We start from the raw sequence: 20,531 nt of genomic DNA, 5'->3' as shown, positions 1-20,531 counted from the left end.
AATCTTCCCTATGTTCTGCAACAGAAAGCTAATTCATCTCAACCTGTTAGGTATTTAGGGATTTATGTTACGAAGAATTATAGGTCCTTGTTCAATCTTAATTATGTTAGGATGCTTGCAAAAGTGCAAGTGCTTCTCGATAGATGGGTAGTTCTACAGTTGACTCTGATAGAAAGAATCTCCTTAATCAAAACGTCAATTCTCCCACTCTTTCTTTTTCTATTTAATAATGTTCCGATAAGAATAAACAGCTCCTATTGCCATGAACTAGATACCATGATACAATGTTTTATATAGAGGAAAAAAAAACAATGGTGAGACTTTCAGTTATTCAGCAAGATAGGAGCCAAGGGGGTTTGGCACTTCCTAATTTTCAAGTTTATTACCAGGCGGCATTGCAGGATATACTGGCACAACATTTAACTGTTAAAGCAGCTATGGATAATTTTCTTATCAATAGAATGATCATAGACTCAGCCATAAGTCTCCCAGCATTTCTAAAAACAATGAAACTCCCAAAAATAACTCAATATAAATACGTACATGACTTGAGTAAAAGACTTGAATTCTTACGTAAAACATATCAAATACCGTCAGGTTATATTTATCTACAATTACAGGAGTGTAAATACAGCAGCTTACACCTTCCTGGAGCAGCAATAGTCTTATGGAAAAGCAAAGGTTTTAAAGAGATAGGGGATTTTATATTGAGAAATAGTTACATCACTTGGGGAGAAATTGAAACCAGACTTGGCAATATGGTAACTAGACTCTGAGTTTTTTTCAGATCTCCCATTTTCTTAATGCTAATATGCCCAGGGTAACCACCCAAGAACATCCAATATGGAGGGCGCTAATTAGAAGTAAAGTACTTGGTACAGGTAATTGGTACAGATTGTTAGCGGAACAGTCCACTTCGGCAATAACTACAGAATTCAGGGATAATATTCTACCAACAACAATGTCTAATATCAGATGAAGAGTTGAGCATTATCTCCGAAACAAGGTATAAATCCTTAAGGGCAGCTAATTATAAAATAATGTCCTTTCTCTCTAGATGGATGGCCTACTACACTCCTGAAAACATACACAAAATGTTTCCGTCAATTCCTGACCAATGCTTCCGCTGCCACCAGTATGCAAGGGGGAATTGGCTTCATGTATTTTTTTACTTCCCCAAATTAACAACTTTTTGGTTGGGTATAGAGGAGGTAATGAACCACACTTCTACCTCTAGGATTGACCTTGATTCAAATATAGTACTGTTCTGAGTCTCTGAGAAAACATGACAGCTATCAAAGCACCAACAATACTTTATAGCAATTATTTTGACAGTAGCTCGATCATTAATACTTCAGTTATGGTGTACACAGACGATTCCCACTGTCCAAAGCTGGTGGAATAAAATACTAACAACTAAAAACTACGAGGAGGCATATTCAAAACATGTTAGAAATATGAAAAGGTTCACAGTTATATGGCAGTATTTAGAGAAGCAATAAGTCATGAATAAGGGTAGCAGACAGGTAAATGGAACTAAGGGTCGTGAATATATTATATGCAATATATAAAATTACATAAATCTCGATGTGACTATAATCGAAAAAGTGATTTGCATTGATATTTGATTGAACAAAGACCGATAGCAAGGCTGTCTTCATCACACCAGCCAAGAAAAATAGATTGTAAAGGATAGATGCTACTGTAGATTAATGTATGTTTTATTTTTCTGTAAATGTATACTTGAAATGAAAATAAAATTAAAAAAAATAATAGTAAATAAATAGCTTCAAAAACGATGATGCTATTGCTCCCTACCCTGTGCCATGGTGCGCCGTATTTTAAACATGTCACACACATGGTGGTGGTAGTGGGGTGCTAAGGGGCGCAAGCAAAGTGGCGCTCCACTGTGTGCAGCGCCACTTTTCTTAAATCTGCCCCTTAGAATTTGGATGAGTGTGCCTGTGCCAGTAACCTGACCGAAGAGAGCATGAAAGAGGTGAAATTGGATCATAAAGTCAAAGTTGTTCCAAACAGGGGCCATAAAATATATTTGGCGCAGGTCCCTCAAAATCCTTAATATGTCCCTCGCCGTATGGCCTTCCACAAAACCATGAGGCTAGTGGATTTATGTCCAGTATCTCTTTATCCGTCTATCCCAGGATCCTCATGAAATTCTCTGTGTCCTTACTTCATCTGTGTCTGTGTCTGTGTTTGTGTATAGGTAGTGTGTTTCGGTGCCAGTGTTGGTCAGTGACTCTCTGTCCTGGCTAGTGAGTACATCCTTCACTGTCCTATAGATGATATCCTTGTTTCTCTTTCCATGTAATCCTGTTTGTGATTCCCATTTTCTTCTTTTGGGGTCTCACTTTGCTTCTGAATGACTGTCCCAGTCTCCCTTCCCTTTTCCATCTAGGAGAGTCTCCATTGTTCTCATCTCTAGCGCAGTTTTGTGTGTTTATGACTCATTGTCTTGAGTTGTAGTTATGTTGTTGATGTCAATGTCTCCCTATTCTTAATGAGTAGACTTTTGTTTAAGGGTTGTAGTGGCATGAAGTATTTAGGTATGCATGTAACAATGTATGTATGTGGTATTTGTATAGCGCAAATCTAGACAAATAATCATCAGGGAACAACATCCTGCATTGTGTCCTTTCACCAACCTTGTGAAAATTAGAATACACAATTGGAGGATTTCCTACATTCACTAGCTGACACATAAGTAAATCCTTTACTTAAGAATTTTGGGCTGTGGATGATCTGAGCAAGCTGACTGGCTGGTCGTGTTGTCATTTTTTGCCGTAGCAGACATTAAGGAACATGAAGCATAGATCCCTTAATCTTTAAAGAAAAAAGAGTCAGGACACTCCTAAGGGGCAGGGGGTATTCCCTTGACCCATGGGAGAGTTCAAGGGCTTTGAGGAGAGGAAGATAAAAATATTCCTGTTTATGATGCAACGGTTGTTGGACTGGTATTTTGTATTGCATTTGTGGGTGTGGCTCCAGATACCTGGATCCTGACCTGTGGATCCTGAGTGCAGTAAATATTATAGACTCATTTGTTGGGAGCAGAGCACCGTTGGGGTTTGAGGGACAGGTGTGGAGCCTATAAACTAGAGCATGCATTCAGAGCCCGCTACACATGGTTAAAGCCATGTACAGCTGCTTTAGGTGGGAAGAAGTTGTCAACCGTTTTCATAAGATAGGGGAAATGAATCCCTACCAAGCCTGCCCTAAAAAGACATGACTTTAGCTTCCTCATATCAGCTGGTTTTCCCATTCTGAGCCTATTGTGGACAACAGTAGGAATATTCAACAGAAGCATCCGGCCTCATAAAATACCTCTCAGCTGCAGCCCTTATGCACTTCCTAGACTAACGCTGATTTTTACTTTTCTACTGTTTTTACTGGAATGGCTTTTAGATCTGACTGGAAACCTCTTTAACTGTCTGCCAAAGCTGAAGTGATCACAAAAAAGAGAAGGCAGTAAAGACTCTGACAATTTGTTGATCATCTCCCACTCGGGCATTTGATGGGCCAACAACTAAGTTAACCCACCTAGGAAGTAGTTCCCATTACCCACAGGCAATAAAGACATTGTTATTACAGACCCCTTGTAATAGGACATTGCTTAGTGAGATTCACAGACGAATACTGTAAAAGGGAGTTTTAAATTATGGATTCTCTGGCAAAAACAAAAAACTGACTTCTGATAAATGCAGTAGGGGAGGAGTTTACATTGCAAAGCCTGTAGCAAACACAATTAAAAAACATTTTATATTGTCAATTATGTGACAAATACAGCAGCGGGGGTGCTACATTGTGACCTCTGTACCAAACACCTCAGAAAAAGGGTTAAGCCTCGTTTAACACTGAGATACATTGTTGCATAGATTTCTAGTTTAGGAGGAGCTAGAGAACTCTGGTTTTCATCGTGTGCAGTTGTAATGTTATGTTTAATATTTAGTCGTGTGAGAACTAAAGTGCTGTTTCTTTTTAAAAGTACAACCATTGGTTGTCCATTTATTCATTTTTATTTAATGCTTTGCTGAGTTCCGAGCTTCTAACTCACGTCACCTGTTGTTATTATTATTATTATTATTTACACTTATAAAGCACAACTTTCACCTTAAATGTATCCCCGTGCAACCTCTCAAAAGCTTAAACAAACTGCCCAAGGAGAAATCTTTTAAACATAAAATTTTTAGGGGGTTATTCTAACTTTGGATGAGGTGTTAATCCGTCCCAAAAGTGACGGAAAAGTGACGGATTTACCACCAGCCGTATTACGAGTCCATTATATCCTATGGAACTCGTAATACGGCTGGTGGTATATCCGTCACTTTACCGTCACTTTTGGGACGGATTAACACTCCTCCAAAGTTAGAATAACCCCCTTAGTTCTGTCTTCCTACTGTACAGCGAGCTATTTAGGAAAGAGCCTGGTTTTCGAGTGCCTCCTGTTTCCTTTATTGCTGTATACATGATACACGTTGATTTAAATGTGATTCTCTCATTCATTGGGAGCCAATGGAGTTCCTTAAGTGTGCCGGAAGAGGAGGCGTGTTTAGTTTATCTAGTGCAAGGTTTGCTATTGCTGCCCTCACGCTACATGGCCTTTTGTATTAAATATTATCTGGCTCCAAGCAGCAGCGTGTTATAAGTAATAAATTCTACTTAGAACTGTACTTTGTAGCACACATTTTCTTGCTTGTTGTGACAGTAGTGGTACAATTTTCTATAAATTCTGGAGTAGTTCAGAACATGTAGCTTCTGTCTTGTTAACGAGTGTCTCTATCGAGAGCTTGTCATTGATATGTGCTCCTAAATTACGCACTGACTTGAAGTTCCTAGATTACCCGTGCAAGTCCAAGACCCCAATTATTCAGGCGAGTGTGACAATTTTTTTAGGGCGAGCAACATCAAAATTCCAGTTAAATTTTAATGAATTGATATTCAACCACTCTGCTGCATCTCTTTAACAGTTATGAAATGCATCTAATGACGTACGTCTATCTACTGAAAAAATCAGTTGCACATCTTTGGCATAGTTCACAAAATAAATGCTGTATGATTGAATCATTTTCAGCAGGGGAAGTAGATAAATATTAGAAATTTTGAGGCATCGCATGTTCACTTTTTAAAAATGTTGGTAGGAGCGGGGTAATGAGTTTGCCTGAGTCTGTTTGAACTGCCACCTCCCCAAGTAAGCCTTGGACTGCTCTGCCTTGCAACCTGAGCATTAAGTGTTAAAGGGGTGTACTCAGTGCACGTTTAGTTCAATAGTAAGGCGGCACAAGGACATAAAAGTTAAAAGATGTCACTCGTCACAACTGGAACCCAATAGCACCTGATTGCCATTGGACCCTTGAACTAGAACTAATATTTCCACATGACCTCCAGTAATAGTGTATAGTCATGGCCCACTGCCCCATATGACTCCAGCCTTGCTACTGTGATTTTCCCCCAGATCCCGCAGCTGTGTCATAGACAACTTCAAGAGCTGCAGGGCTTGTCTTTGCTGCAAGAACCAGCAATAGGGCATCATGCCATGTGTGTTATCAGCGGCACAGAAGCGCGTCAAACGATGTGTGTTAGCAGCATAAAGGAGGGTAGTATGTGCCAAGATGCACTGTGGATTCTACACTGCTAAAACTGTAGCCATATTGTATTGTATTGTATTCTAATAGTATTTATATAGCGCTTACTACCCCTGACAAGGCGTCGAAGCGCTTTTCAGCAAGTAGCACACTACTCCAGAACCCAAAAAGGAATTAGTGGCGGATTAGGATAGGGAAATAGGAGTTCAGTTTTAGTATTATGAATTAATTTAAGTCACGGATATGCAAGTTTGTTAGCTGTTAATTGAGAGTTTATGGAAATAAGATTTAGGCTGGGATGAGTAAAGGGAGGGTGGAGGAGGTAAGAGTCTGTGGAAAGGGTTACGGAGACCATAGTAGCAGGGTGAGATAAATGAGGGAGAATTTAGTAGGGTTGTTTGGGAGATCATGGTAGGAAAGTGAGTTTTGGGTGAATTAGATGTGGAAGAAGAGAGAAGAGCTGAGGCAGGGTTATTTAGGAGATGAAAGTAGTAGAATGGATTTGGGATGAGTCAGAGTGGGAATGTACGATAGATTGATAGAGACATGACATATGGTTATGGGTATACAAAGTGTGATATAAAATGAGAGCAGGGATTCATAAGTATCTAGTATAACAACGTATCTAGGAGTTATGACCTATGAACATGTTAAGCATAGAATAACACACACCTGTACATACATACATAGGCCCTCATTACGACCCTGGCGGTATAGAACCGCCAGGGCCGCGGGACGCGGTGGCACCGCCGACAGGCCGGCGGTGCCCCGCGGGGCATTCTGACCGCGGCGGCTTAGCCGCGGTCAGTAAAGGGAAACCGGCGGTCTCCCGCCGGTTTCCCGCTGCCCCCAGGAATCCTCCAAGCCGGCGCAGCTTGCTGCGCCGGCTTGGGGATTCCGACTCCCCCTCCCGCCATCCAGTTCCTGGCGGTTCTCCCGCCGGGAACCGGATGGCGGGAGGGGGAGTCTCGGGGCCCCTGGGGGCCCCTGCAGTGCCCATGCCAATGGCATGGGCACTGCAGGGGCCCCCGTAAGAGGGCCCCTACAAGTATTTCACTGTCTGCTTGGCAGACAGTGAAATACGCGACGGGTGCAAATGCACCCTTCGCACCTTCCCACTCCGCCGGCTCGATTACGAGCCGGCATCCTCATGGGAAGGTCGTTTTCCCCTGGGCTGGCGGGCGGCCTTTTGGCGGCCGCCCGCCAGCCCAGGGGAAAACTTGAAATACCCGCCGCGGTCTTTTGACCGCGGCGCGGTATTTTGGATGGCGGAATTCTGGCGGGCGGCCTCCGCCGCCCGCCAGAATCAGAATGAGGGCCATAGTCTAATCATGAGTAAATATACATTAAACAGGTTTAAAGAGTAGGTGTGTAGTTTATTGTTATGACAGTTGCGATACATATGTTCTAAAAAACAAATATATATATATAAAAACATACACATAATCAGATAGAAAATAATTAACATAGGCATATGCAGTCCATAGCTGTTTGAATATGGTGGTTGTGAAGGAAAGAGCCAACTCTTGAGTAGTTTTCAGTCAAGATAGTTATCTGTGGCTCTTATAGTTGGGGTAAGCTTGGCTGCTTGAACAGAAGGATGTACCACCAATAGCCTTTTTCTTGTATGGTGGTGTTCTAAGGCAGGGTGCCAATCTTGTGCTGAGGTTTCTTTGTTGAATGTATTTGGTTATTTGTTTTCTGATAAAAAGCGGTCCTGTTCCATGTATAGCTTCGTGGGTGATACAAAGCAGCTTGAAGGTGCATCTTCTGGCAATGGGTAACCAGTGTAGTGCTCTCAAGGCAGGGGAGATGTGGGCTTGTGGCTTTACATGTAATAGTAGCCTGGCTGCGGAGTTCTGAATACGTTGTAGTTTTTTCATAATAGATAGAGAAGATCCATGGTAGAGGCCATTGGCATAATCCAGTTTGGATAGTACAAGCGAGACAGTAGCTTGCACCTTGTGTGGAAATCCGAGGTGGGGGGAAGATGGGTCATAGAGTCTTCAAGGTGATGAAGCTTGTTTGTGCTAATTTGTCCACTTGGGCATTCATAGTTAACTTGGAGTCCATGGTGATTCCAAGGTTTTTAACTTCCTTGCATGATTGAGGAGGTGGTCTGAGATAGTCAGGCCAGGCGCACAATGGGTCATAATGTTTCCAGTCACCACATATGAGTATCTCTGTTTTGGAGGCATTTAGTTTGAGATGGCTCCATGTCATCCACTGATCAACGGCTCTGAGGGAGCAGAAGATTTGTGAGTTTTCAATGTTTTTGGGGCATTCTAATGAAATAGTATGTGTGTGTCATCTGCATAGTTGTAGCATGTGAGATGAAAATCATTGATCAGTTCTGGTAATGATATCATGTACAAGTTGGAAAGCAAAGGTGAGATGATTGATCCTTGGGGGACCCCTGCATTTGTGAGGTAGGATTTGGACTAGAAGGGGGGGGGGGCAAATAGAGGATATTAGCTTTTTTTAAGGCAGGATGTAATACAGTTGAGGGCAGTCCCTTCTATGCCGGCTTCATGGAGTCTTTGATACGGTTGACCATGACACCCTAATTCAAAGGCAGCCGAGAAGTCCAAGAGCAGTAGTGCAGCAACTCCATTGCAGTCGACGGTTTTTAAGATCATCCCAGATTGCTATGAGTGCAGATTCAGTGCCTCTTCCTGGGTGGAATCCAGTTTGGAAGTCTGAAAGTGCAGAATTGTCTTCAATGAATTGTGACATCTGGTTGAATGCTGCTCTATCAGTTTGCCCAGGAAAGGTCCAGTTGTGGATTGGTCTGTAGTTGTTGGGGGTCTAGGTTTGTTTTCTTTATTAACTGTTGTATGTATGCCTTTTTCAGGTCTATAGGAAAGTTCCTGTAGTTAAAGAGTTGTTGACGATTCTTCTTACAGGTGTGGCAGCAGAAGCAGATAAAAGAATGTTCTTGAAGATGTGGGCAAGAGTCAGAAGGGCAACCTTTGACCAAATCTGCTTGCTTTGACCAAATCCATAAATTTATCTTGTGCTATTTGTTTGAAGGACTGTAGAGGCTGGGTTGGTTTATTCTTAGAGGGTATTTTAGGAAAGGGGTTGGTGCTGATGGTTTTCTTTTGTTTTAAATAGGAGTCTAATGTGTCTGCCTTGGTTGTGTAATAAGTTACCAGTTTGTTGGTGAAATCGAGTAGTGGGATGACTTCTTTCCATACATGTATGTTTTCGAAATTCATTGAGAATTTTATAAAATTCTTTGGTTGCAGATTTAGCATTTTGAATTCTGTCTGAGTAGTACCTTTTTTTAAAATCTTTTTTGATTGATGAGTTGTATATTCTGTTAGGTTTGTGTAGCTGCAGTTTGTCTTGACTGTTTGTTTTGAGCCAGGTCCACTGCAACTTTCTGATTTGTTGCTTTATCTTTTTAAGTTCTGTGTTTCTCCAAGGTGTTGGTTTTCTTTTGTCCTGTTTAGTTTTATTAGGATATCAAAAGCTTCCTGTAGCCACTCAAAGTTTTGGAACAGAATTAATTGTATCTAGATATGTGTTGGCTGTTAGTTGTGTTTCTAAGTCATCAAAATTGAGTTTGCTCCAGGGTCGATAGGTGCATGAATGTAAGTAGTTGTGGGGTGTGTTGATTTGTGGAGTTTTATGTCAGAAAGTTATCAAATGGTGGTCTGACCAAGTAATTGGCGTGATGCTATGAACAGTAACTAGTTCAGGCTTAGCAAAAATGACATCTAGGATGTGTCCAGCGATGTGTGTGGGATTGTGTACAATCAGATGTAGGTTCAATGCGACTAGGCCATTGGTGATAGCTTTTGGATGGGGCATATTGGGTTTGTCAAACCAAATGTTTAGGTCCCCAAGAATGCATAGGTTTGAGTATAATGTAATAAGGTATGAGACTATGGGCCTCATTCTGACTTTGGCGGGCGGCTAAAGTACCGCCGTCAGAAGACCGCTGCGCGGTCAAAAGACCGCCGCGGTAATTCTGAGTTTCCCGCTGGGCGGGCGGGTGACCGCCAGAAGGCCGCCCGCCCACCCGCCCAGCGGGAAACCCCCTTCCACGAGGATGCCGGCTCCGAATGGATCCGGCGGAGTGGAAAGGGTGCGACGGGTGCAGTTGCACCCGTCGCGATTTTCAGTGTCTGCTATGCAGACACTGAAAATCTTGGTGGGGCCCTGTTAGGGGGCCCCTGCAGTGCCCATGCCATTGGCATGGGCACTGCAGGGGCCCCCAGGGGCCCCATGACACCCGTTACCGCCAACCAGGTTCTGGCGGTCAAAACCGCCAGAACCAGGCTGGCGGTAAGGGGGTCGGAATCCCCATGGCGGCGCTGCCTGCAGCGCCGCCATGGAGGATTCCTCAGGCCAGGGGAAAACCGGCGGGAAAACGCCGGTTTCCCTTTTCTGACCGCGGCTGTAAAGAAATGGCTCCCTGTTGCAGTTACCCCCCACTTTTTGCCTGATACTGATGCTGACTTGACTGAGAAGTGTGCTGGGACCCTGCTAACCAGGCCCCAGCACCAGTGTTCTTTCACCTAAAATGTACCATTGTTTCCACAATTGGCACACCCTGGCATCCAGATAAGTCCCTTGTAACTGGTACCTTTGGTACCAAGGGCCCTGATGCCAGGGAAGGTCTCTAAGGGCTGCAGCATGTATTATGCCACCCTAGAGACCCCTCACTCAGTACGGACACACTGCTTACAAGCCTGTGTGTGCTAGTGAGAACAAAATGAGTAAGTCGACATGGCACTCCCCTCAGGGTGCCATGCCAGCCTCTCACTGCCTATGCAGTATAGGTAAGACACCCCTCTAGCAGGCCTTACAGCCCTAAGGCAGGGTGCACTATACCATAGGTGAGGGTACCAGTGCATGAGCACTGTGCCCCTACAGTGTCTAAGCAAAACCTTAGACCTTGTAAGTGCAGGGTAGCCATAAGAGTATATGGTCTGGGAGTCTGTTTTACACGAACTCCACAGCACCATAATGGCTACACTGAAAACTGGGAAGTTTGGTATCAAACTTCTCAGCACAATAAATGCACACTGATGCCAGTGTACATTTTATTGTAAACTACACCACAGAGGGCACCTTAGAGGTGCCCCCTGAAACTTAACCAACTATCTGTGTAGGCTGACTGGTTCCAGCAGCCTGCCACACTAGAGACATGTTGCTGGCCCCATGGGGAGAGTGCCTTTGTCACTCTGAGGCCAGTAACAAAGCCTGCACTGGGTGGAGATGCTAACACCTCCCCCAGGCAGGAGCTGTAACACCTGGCGGTGAGCCTCAAAGGCTCACCCCTTTGTCACAGCCCAGCAGGGCACTCCAGCTTAGTGGAGTTGCCTGCCCCCTCCGGCCACGGCCCCCACTTTTGGCGGCAAGGCTGGAGGGAACAAAGAAAGCAACAAGGAGGAGTCACTGGCCAGTCAGGACAGCCCCTAAGGTGTCCTGAGCTGAGGTGACTCTAACTTTTAGAAATCCTCCATCTTGCAGATGGAGGATTCCCCCAATAGGGTTAGGATTGTGACCCCCTCCCCTTGGGAGGAGGCACAAAGAGGGTGTACCCACCCTCAGGGCTAGTAGCCATTGGCTACTAACCCCCCAGACCTAAACACGCCCTTAAATTTAGTATTTAAGGGCTACCCTGAACCCTAGAAAATTAGATTCCTGCAAACTACAAGAAGAAGGACTGCCTAGCTGAAAACTCCTGCAGAGGAAGACCAGAAGACGACAACTGCCTTGGCTCCAGAAACTCACCGGCCTGTCTCCTGCCTTCCAAAGAACTCTGCTCCAGCGACGCCTTCCAAGGGACCAGCGACCTCTGAATCCTCTGAGGACTGCCCTGCTTCGAAAAAGACAAGAAACTCCTGAGGACAGCGGACCTGCTCCAAAAAGACTGCAACTTCGTTTCAAGGAGCAGCTTTAAAGACCCCTGCAACTCCCCGCAAGAAGCGTGAGACTTGCAACACTGCACCCGGCGACCCCGACTCGGCTGGTGGAGAACCAACACCTCAGGGAGGACCCCCGGACTACTCTACGACTGTGAGTACCAAAACCTGTCCACCCTGAGCCCCCACAGCGCCGCCTGCAGAGGGAATCCCGAGGCTTCCCCTGACCGCGACTCTCTGAAACCTAAGTCCTGACGCCTGGAAAAGACCCTGCACCCGCAGCCTCCAGGACCTGAAGGACCGGACTTTCACTGGAGAAGTGACCCCCAGGAGTCCCTCTCCCTTGCCCAAGTGGAGGTTTCCCCGAGGAACCCCCCCCTTGCCTGCCTGCAGCGCTGAAGAGATCCCTGGATCTCTCATAGACTAACATTGCAAACCCGACGCTTGTTTCTACACTGCACCCGGCCGCCCCTGCGCTGCTGAGGGTGAAATTTCTGTGTGGGCTTGTGTCCCCCCCGGTGCCCTACAAAACCCCCCTGGTCTGCCCTCCGAAGACGCGGGTACTTACCTGCAAGCAGACCGGAACCGGGGCACCCCCTTCTCTTCATTCTAGCCTATGCGTTTTGGGCACCACTTTGAACTCTGCACCTGACCGGCCCTGAGCTGCTGGTGTGGTGACTTTGGGGTTGCTCTGAACCCCCAACGGTGGGCTACCTTGGACCAAGAACTGAACCCTGTAAGTGTCTTACTTACCTGGTAAAACTAACAAAAACTTACCTCCCCCAGGAACTGTGAAAATTGCACTGTGTCCACTTTTAAAGTAGCTATTTGTCAATAACTTGAAAAGTATACATGCAATTGAAATGATTCAAAGCTCCTAATGTACTTACCTGCAATACCTTTCAAACAAGATATTACATGTTAAATTTGAACCTGTGGTTCTTAAAATAAACTAAGAAAAGATATTTTTCTATAACAAAACCTATTGGCTGGATTTGTCTCTGAGTGTGTGTACCTCATTTATTGTCTATGTGTATGTACAACAAATGCTTAACACTACTCCTTGGATAACCCTACTGCTCGACCACACTATCACAAAATAGAGCATTAGTATTATCTATTTTTACCACTTATTTTACCTCTAAGGGGAACCCTTGGACTCTGTGCATGCTATTCCTTACTTTGAAATAGCACATACAGAGCCAACTTCCTACAGCGGCTTTACCGCCGTGGTCAAAATTGGCCTGGATGCACCGCCAGCCTGTTGGCGGTGCATCCGCGGTCCCCGGCCCTGGCGGTCCATGACCGCCAGGGTCGTAATGACCCCCTATATCTGGAAAAGCATCTGGGAATGTTGAGTTGTTAGGGGGAGGTCTGTAAAGGAGGAGAAAGTTACAGGAGGAAGTTGGAGTACTGTGGCACTTGGTGAGGAGGGCTTCACAACCTTGTATGGAAATGTTGCCCGTTTTACTGAGATTTATTGCTTGTTTGGAATCATAGGCAAGAGAGGAGGTGGACTAGCTATTATATTCAAAGACCTTTGATTTTGAGGTTGTGGAGATGAGCATCTCATGTGCGAATCAAATCTTTGTGAGACGGACTTGGGGAACAGGGTCTAGAAACGGCCACCCTTTGAAAGATTGGGTTTGTTCCACCACTGAAGAGTGAGAGAGGCACAGCTGTCTACCAACACAAACCCTCCAAATGACCCTATGCTTGAGACCATTGGCGTGAAACATTCCTGCAACAGACAAATGTGTAGTCATGAGTGTGGGACAATTGCGATGGAAGAAGCCATCATTCCCAGAAGTTACATAACTAACCTCACTGTAACCCGCTGATCGGGTTGAAAGTGAATAATTTGCATTTGGAAGTTCTGTATCCTTACTGCATTTGGATAAGCTACTCTATTGCGAGTATTGATAATAGCCCTGAGGTAAGGTTGAACCTATAGTGGGGTGAGCTGGGACTTCTCGAAGTGGATTGTGAACCGTAACCGAGGAAGCAGATCTAATGTGGCTTGTATCCGATTGAAACATTGTGGATGAGAGCTGTCTTTGATGAGCCAGTCATTGAGATATGGGTATACATGACCGCTTTGCGTAGATGAGCTGCCACTACCACTAGGCATTTTGTAAACACTCTTGGTGCTGTGGCGACCCCGAATGGAAGCACTTAGAACTGATAATGCTGTCCCTGGATGACAAATCTGAGGTCTTTGCGATGCGCTGGATGTATAGGAATTTGAATGTAGGCATCCTTTAGGTCTAGTGCTGAGAGAAGTTTGCTTTGTTATATTGAAGGTAGCACACCCTGTAAAGCGACCAGATGAAAATGTTCTGACGCGATGTAATGGTTTAAGGGTCTGAGATCTAATATGAGTCTTAGTGAGCCATTCTTTTTGGGGATTAGCAAAAAAAGGTGACCAAAGGTAAAGATTCAGCAGCATATGGAATCTGTTGGGGTGTGTATTGTAGTAAATAAACAAATGGCAAGCCATTGTAATGTGCTCCCTGCTTCTTTCCCATTGGTTAATGTGTTTCTAACCCCTCCTGGGCTTTCCACGAGCTGCTACACCTCCATTTCAGTGGGTAATGACATAGGAAGATGGTATCTAGGCAGTATTCTGTTGGTCATTATAGTGCGTGAGTATGTTGGCTCTTTGGTGCATGCACAAGTATAGGCACTTCTGCACACGTGTAGTAAAGTGATCCTGCCCAATGGAAATCTAGCTGCTCCCAACAAGCTCACTGTACCACCCGTTTTTCCTGCTCGTGAAAAGGCACTCTGCTGATAATGCATAGTTTGTATGCAAGGAGGATAGCTGGATTGAGTTGGTGTGCATGGACCAGCATTAGCCTTGGTGAGCAGCTGCGAGTACTAGAGTATCTGGGGAGAGGGGGCTGAGATTCACTGATCTAATTGGTGATTACTATATTTGTAAACACAGTTGTGAACATGAATGATGCTGTGGGGTTCAGTGAACTGTGCAGGGCCTTGGTAGGTGAGGTAGCATGCAAGCTATTACTGGGCAATCATGGACGCAATTTAGAGGTCACCAGAGGCCGCAGCTACGACCCCTGGCTTCCCCCACCTTCGATCCCTGGCACTGCCTTTGCGACCCCTGGCCTCAGAGGTAGGAAAATCAGTGCCTGAGACACAGGGGCAGCTCGTCCTTAGGGACATCGGTTGGAGTTTCAATCTTTGTTTTTTGACAATTTTTCTATTGCACTTATATTGAATAATAATAACAATTATTCACTACTAGTGTAGTGAATAATAATATATTTGCTTATAGTGTAATAGAAAATGAAGTACAATTAACTTAAATATGACCCTCCCTGGGAGCAGAGGTGAGTAAAAAATGCTTTTAAATGTATGTTGTATGCAAGCGTCCAGGTGAGAGTGTATTTATGCGAGATAGGGAGTGTGTGTGTGTGTGATGTGCAAGTTAACATAAAGGTCAAATGTTGTGTGATGTCACTGCCGCTACCCCTGGCCTTTTGGTTAATTGCCATTCATGTGGGCAAGGCTTCTACAAAGTCAAGAAATATCCAGACTAGGACATCAGCGCCACACCCCCTTCTCATTACTCATTAAGGAAAGCCGATCATCAAGGCTTGCAAGCAGAGGAAGAGGACTCCTCTCGCTTTGAGAGTAAGAGTCATCGATCATAAAAAAACATATTTTCAGCCAGTCACTGCCTCAATGAGAAAAACAAGGGGAACTATGAAAGCTCTTCTAGTTATGGTAACCAGACATCCCGGACTTCCCCAGACAGTCCCAGTTTTCAGTGGACTGTCCCGGTGTCCCGACGCTTTTGATCATTTTACATAAATGTCCCGGTTTTTGGGGCAAAGGTCAGTCAGGTCAACCTGCCAATGCTTTTATTATTTTGAAATAAATGTCCCGGTTTTTGGGAGGACATTTTGGGACAAAGGTCAGGTCAACCTGCCAATCAGAAGTAAAAGGTATGCCCTCCATTCACATGCACCTCTACAGTCTTAAATAATTCTGCTGCTTGCACTCTCGTGCACGCGCATGCACACACACACACACACACACACACACAGACATACACTCTTTCACAGGACAGGCCAGATGTAAAAGTGAGACTAAAGGCCTTAGTCCTACTTTTATGTCTAACCGTTCTCCTTTTTTCTTTTCAAAATCTGGTCACCATATCTTCTAGTGGATAAACACAACACTTTAAATATCCAAAGCACTCTCATACCACTCACAATCTAGATGTCCCTCACTAATGCAAGCATGCACGCGGAGTACACTATGCACACTACTAGAATCATTCTTACATCCCTCACCTACCAGCTGTCTCACACTACAAAGAACACCCTCCCAACCATCAGAGTATTGGTCACATTCTATCAGAAGCACTCACCGTTTTCACAAGCTAGTAGTCACACACTACCAACAGCAATCACAGTCCCCACGGTTTAGCAAATCTGCCAGTAGAGACTGCACTCTCACACCCCTCCCAAGCTCGCAGTCACTTACTACTGTAAGCTCTTTCACACCCTTTAAGGCTGGCAGCAGCCCAGCCCACACATCCGGCGGTAGACTAACGCATTGTATTGTGGTGGTCCACAGCACTACATTATAATGCATTAAAAACACCGTTTTTTGCTCTTGGTTAACTGACTGCGTGCTGAGGGTGAAGCAGGTAAGTGACCACGAACGCTGGAGACGGATTTATTGCAGCGCCCAAGTGCTCAGTGAGGGCTGGGGCAGCTGTTGCAGGGCTAGCACAGTTGGCTCCTGTGGCTAGGGGGCTCTGGGAACATGAAATTTGTGAGCCCTGAAGTCAGCCCCGGAGCTGCGTCCTGCTGCCCTGTCATCACGGTCTCCAGGGACGCTGGCACTTCCAACCCTCTGCCTCCTGCCCCCTCCGTCCAAGCACAGCCACCACCAGCTACCAATGAATCAGAGAATGACGGTGCAGGTCAGTGGTGGGCCAATTACGTCGATTTTTATGGGCAGAACCATGGTTTAGCGCCTATTTGACGAAAACGGAGAGAAACCTGAGTTTCTCTCACTTTCATTAAGAGCCAGATACAAACTGAAAAAAACACATTTTTATAGCAGGGTGATGCTTGGACTGTTTTTTAAAATCTGGGCTAAGGCACTGTTCTACATTTTAAAGCAACTGTTACATGGAGGAAGTAGCCGATGCACATTGTTTTTTACCCCCCAGTCTGCATGCCTGTGTGCCGGTGTCAGTTAGCAGATTAATGATAATGCACTATAACTTGCAAAGATTCAATGCACACTGCAGAAACTACAAAACTATCTAAAGTTCATAAATCATTTAATGGGTAAGGGACCTAACAGCACAGCAGAGGGAGAACCAGTTATGTTCCAGAGGGTCGCGTATGTTAGTTCTCTCTAACCAATAGCAGAGCTCATGGGGTAGTATAGCCAACCCTCCAGTAGGATTGACGTGACTTGGTCTTTCAATCACTTCAAATAGCTGTCTAATGGCTGTCCCTGTGCTTTGACTTTAGAAGCTCTTTGGTGCGAAAACGAAGGCAACTGCAATCGGGTTTTATGGGTGGTTTGTTGACAAGTGGGAGGTAAGGGCCGAACACGTGGACACTTCCTGCCTCATTGGGGAAGGCTGAAGTATTTTTGGAAATCAAACTGACAAAGGCCATAGAAAAAAGGCTAAGGGGGCCTGTATGAGTATGAATAGAAGATGTCTGCAGCCACTGAGTGTGACTCCACAGACACTTCAGCTGACACAGTGGCAGTACGAAGCAGCAGGCTTTCTTTTTCCAGCACTGGAAGACTTGGTAGGTCAAAGATAAGGCTGGTGATTAATGTTTCTGCAAGGGAGAAGTCGGAGCTCTGACTACTGACAGTTTTGACTCTCACCATAACGTAGCGCAGAGGGTTAATATGCCTGCTGCAAAGAAAGTCTACCAGCGTATTACAGAACTGTATTTTATGTGGATAGCTCAGTGGGTTGCTACTTCTGTCACAGAGATCCCATTGTTACCTGTAGTTCAGCCACCACTGGCACTGAGATTGGGGTGGAGGGTGCTGATTCTTTAGAAATAATAGGTTTACAAGCACATGCTGCAGAGTTTGGGTTCCTCGCTGCTCAGATTGGTGTAATTTCTGGTATTTGTATGTTTCCATGGACTTCATTGCATGGTTTTGGTCGCGACAAAGTTTCACTCATAGTCGTTGAAATGTCACTCATAATTACAGTGAAATTATGAAAATGTCAAACATAGCAATCTGAAACCTTAGCAGCTATGAGACAGGCACCCAATCCTGGAAGCAGTTTCACCAACTGCCAGCTACGCCAATAAGACTGGCTGAAAGTGTTTTTTCATTGATAGTGAGTTTGTGTGTGGCATTATTGATGAGCAGCTGCATAAATTCAAGAATGATTCAAATTTGGAGTAATTATGCATGGGTTGAAGGATGAATGACTACGTGCATGGATTGATTAAGCACAAGACAAACAGAGCCGGACTGGCAGTAGCGGGCATCAGTCATTTCCCTAGAAGACTGGCAGGGTGGGGCCCGGTTTTGCTGCAGTGGGGGCCGGTTTTGTTACTGGGGGCTGGATTCCATGGACTTCATTGCATGGTTTTGGTCGCGACAAAGTTTCACTCATAGTCGTTGAAATGTCACTCATAATTACAATGAAATTATGAAAATGTCAAACATAGCAATCTGAAACCTTGGCAGCTATGAGACAGGCACCCACTCCTGGAGGCAGTTTCACCAACCTTCACCAACTGGCAGCTACGCCAATAAGACTGGCTGAAAGTGTTTTTTCATTGATAGTGAGTTTGTGTGTGGCATTATTGATGAGCAGCTTCATAAATTCAAGAATGATTCAAAGGTGGAGTAATTATACATGGGTCGAAGGATGAATGGCTTCGTGCATGGATTGATTAAGCACAAGACAGACAGAGCCGGACTGGCCGTAGCGGGCATCAGTCATTTCCCTAGAAGACTGGCAGGGTGGGGGCCGGTTTTGCTGCTGTGGTGGCCGGTTTTGTTACTGGGGGCTGGTTTTGCAGCAGTTCTGCAAACTCCGCCCCCAGTAACAAAAGCAGCAGTTCTTCGCACTAGCAGCACATCCCTCCTCCCAACCCGGGGGCTGGCCTGACAAAATTGCCAGTGCTGCTTTGGATTCCCAGTCCGGCCCTGTGGACAAATGGATTAGACCGCATGGAAGGAAGCATCGAGGCACTCTCACTTATAGGGACCTGGCTTTTTACCATTATATGCTGGTTCTGCTGTAACTTTAGTTCCTTTATTACTCCCTCCAGTTTTCTCCATTTTTGTGCCGTATTACGTTTCTCTTTTTATGTTAGAATGTTTACTTCTTAACGGTATTATTTGATTTGTTTTTACACATGTACTACATACATTTCTTTGAGAAACGCACCAAAGCTTGAGCAAAAATACAAAGCATGGCCACATTATTCCTCAGAGAAACCAGTTCACAATTTACAGGGCCACATTGGTTTGACCTTGTGGTAGCTCAGATACTCCTTAGTCAAAGAATAACTTCTTATACCCATAACGTAAACAATCTTATTACCTAAAGTCTTCTTCTTAAGGCCAATATGGGACTTCTGTCACAGGATTTTGGTTGACCCTTCGTCAGACAAATTAACCATACTTGTAATGCAGAGGAAAAACAAATTAAAATAGTAACCAGGCAAATACTGGGCAACCGTATGCAATTGACTAGAACGGGGCCACTCACTATCCCCAATAATATATTTTAATAATAAATGTTGTTGGCGATTCTAGAAACATTTCCATGGAAATATTCTGAAATAAAGCGATGTCTTACGTTTGTTTCACATTATAGTTTTGTTCTTGAACATGCTAGTGTTCACCTCTATTTTTGCCCACTTGAGAGAATATTTGGCAGATATCTGATTTTTATTTTTTTAGTCGTCACTTTTTTCAGGGTAGCTTTCCAATGAACTGCCAAAAAGCGCTTTTCTTATTGTTGATGAGGTCTATCTATTTTGTTTAATGTCAACACAGCAAAAAATGAAATTGTCGTTGATTCATTCCTGTAACCTTTGAACTATTCAATTCTGAACTACAGTCTTTAGATTTTTAGTATGTTTTACTATTATCTAGTCATTGTTGGGTCTTGACCTCAAAATGCAGCCTAGAGAAGATCTCTTTCAATCTTACAACTCAAAACAGTCTTAACCTTGATTATTTCTCTGAATGCCGAAGAGCAAGGTAGAGCAAACACGCTTTTATCTGGAGAGCAGTCCGATATAAAAATGATTTTAATATTCATTCGTAAAGGTAGGAGCTCGAACAGAGCTTCTCACGTTTCTTGGATGACTCTGGACAACGAGCGGTGAGCACCTTTCACAGAAAGCCCCTGCTCAAGATGGCCACTGCGTTAAGCTTTCTGGGACATGTAGTCCCTGTTCTTTAAGCTCGTACACCGCAGGAACGCCCACGCGTTCCAGCTTGATAAACCTGAAATACGTGATTTAAAAAATATATTTTTACATTCTTTTTTAGCACATGGAGTGCTTATTATAGTATTTACTACATCTTTATTTTGGCATCTCCCCGTTTAGCTCATAAGTACTTGTTCCTGTGTTCCTAAAGGGTGAGCATGCAGATTTGCAGGTGTCTGAGTGCCGAGTGAGTGGTGTCTGAATGAGGGGGGAGTTCAGGGTGAGTGCTTGTGTGTAGGGGTGTGTGCAAGGTGAGCAGAGAGTATGCGTGATGAGCAGAGTGTGAGTGTGGAGGATGAAGTTGTGTAAGAAAGGGTGAGCAGACAGCATGAGGTGTGTTAATGTAGTGCAGAGTGAGAGGTACGCGAAGAGTATGAGTGCAGGGTGAGCAATGTAACTGCACGGTGATGGGCGGTGACTGCAGGGTGATGGGCGGTGAGTGCAGGGTGAGATGTGCGCGAGTGGTGTCCTGAGGGCAGGATGACTGGTTTCTCGAGTGCATGGTGAGCTGTGTCTTGAGTGCAGGGTAACTGGTGTGAGTGTGCAGGTTGAGCGGCGCATGAGTG

General features: G+C 44.7%; 1 protein-coding gene across 1 annotated transcript in view; it reads left to right on the top strand.

Moving 5' to 3' along the window:
- Nucleotides 1–20,531, top strand: part of LOC138287201 (sodium-coupled monocarboxylate transporter 1-like) — a 566,599-nt gene that overhangs the window by 225,478 nt on the left and 320,590 nt on the right. The window lies entirely within an intron of this gene.

This window comes from Pleurodeles waltl, chromosome 4_1, assembly GCF_031143425.1.
Source record: "Pleurodeles waltl isolate 20211129_DDA chromosome 4_1, aPleWal1.hap1.20221129, whole genome shotgun sequence".
NCBI lineage: Eukaryota > Metazoa > Chordata > Amphibia > Caudata > Salamandridae > Pleurodeles > Pleurodeles waltl.
This window is presented reverse-complemented; position numbering and strand designations above follow the sequence as displayed.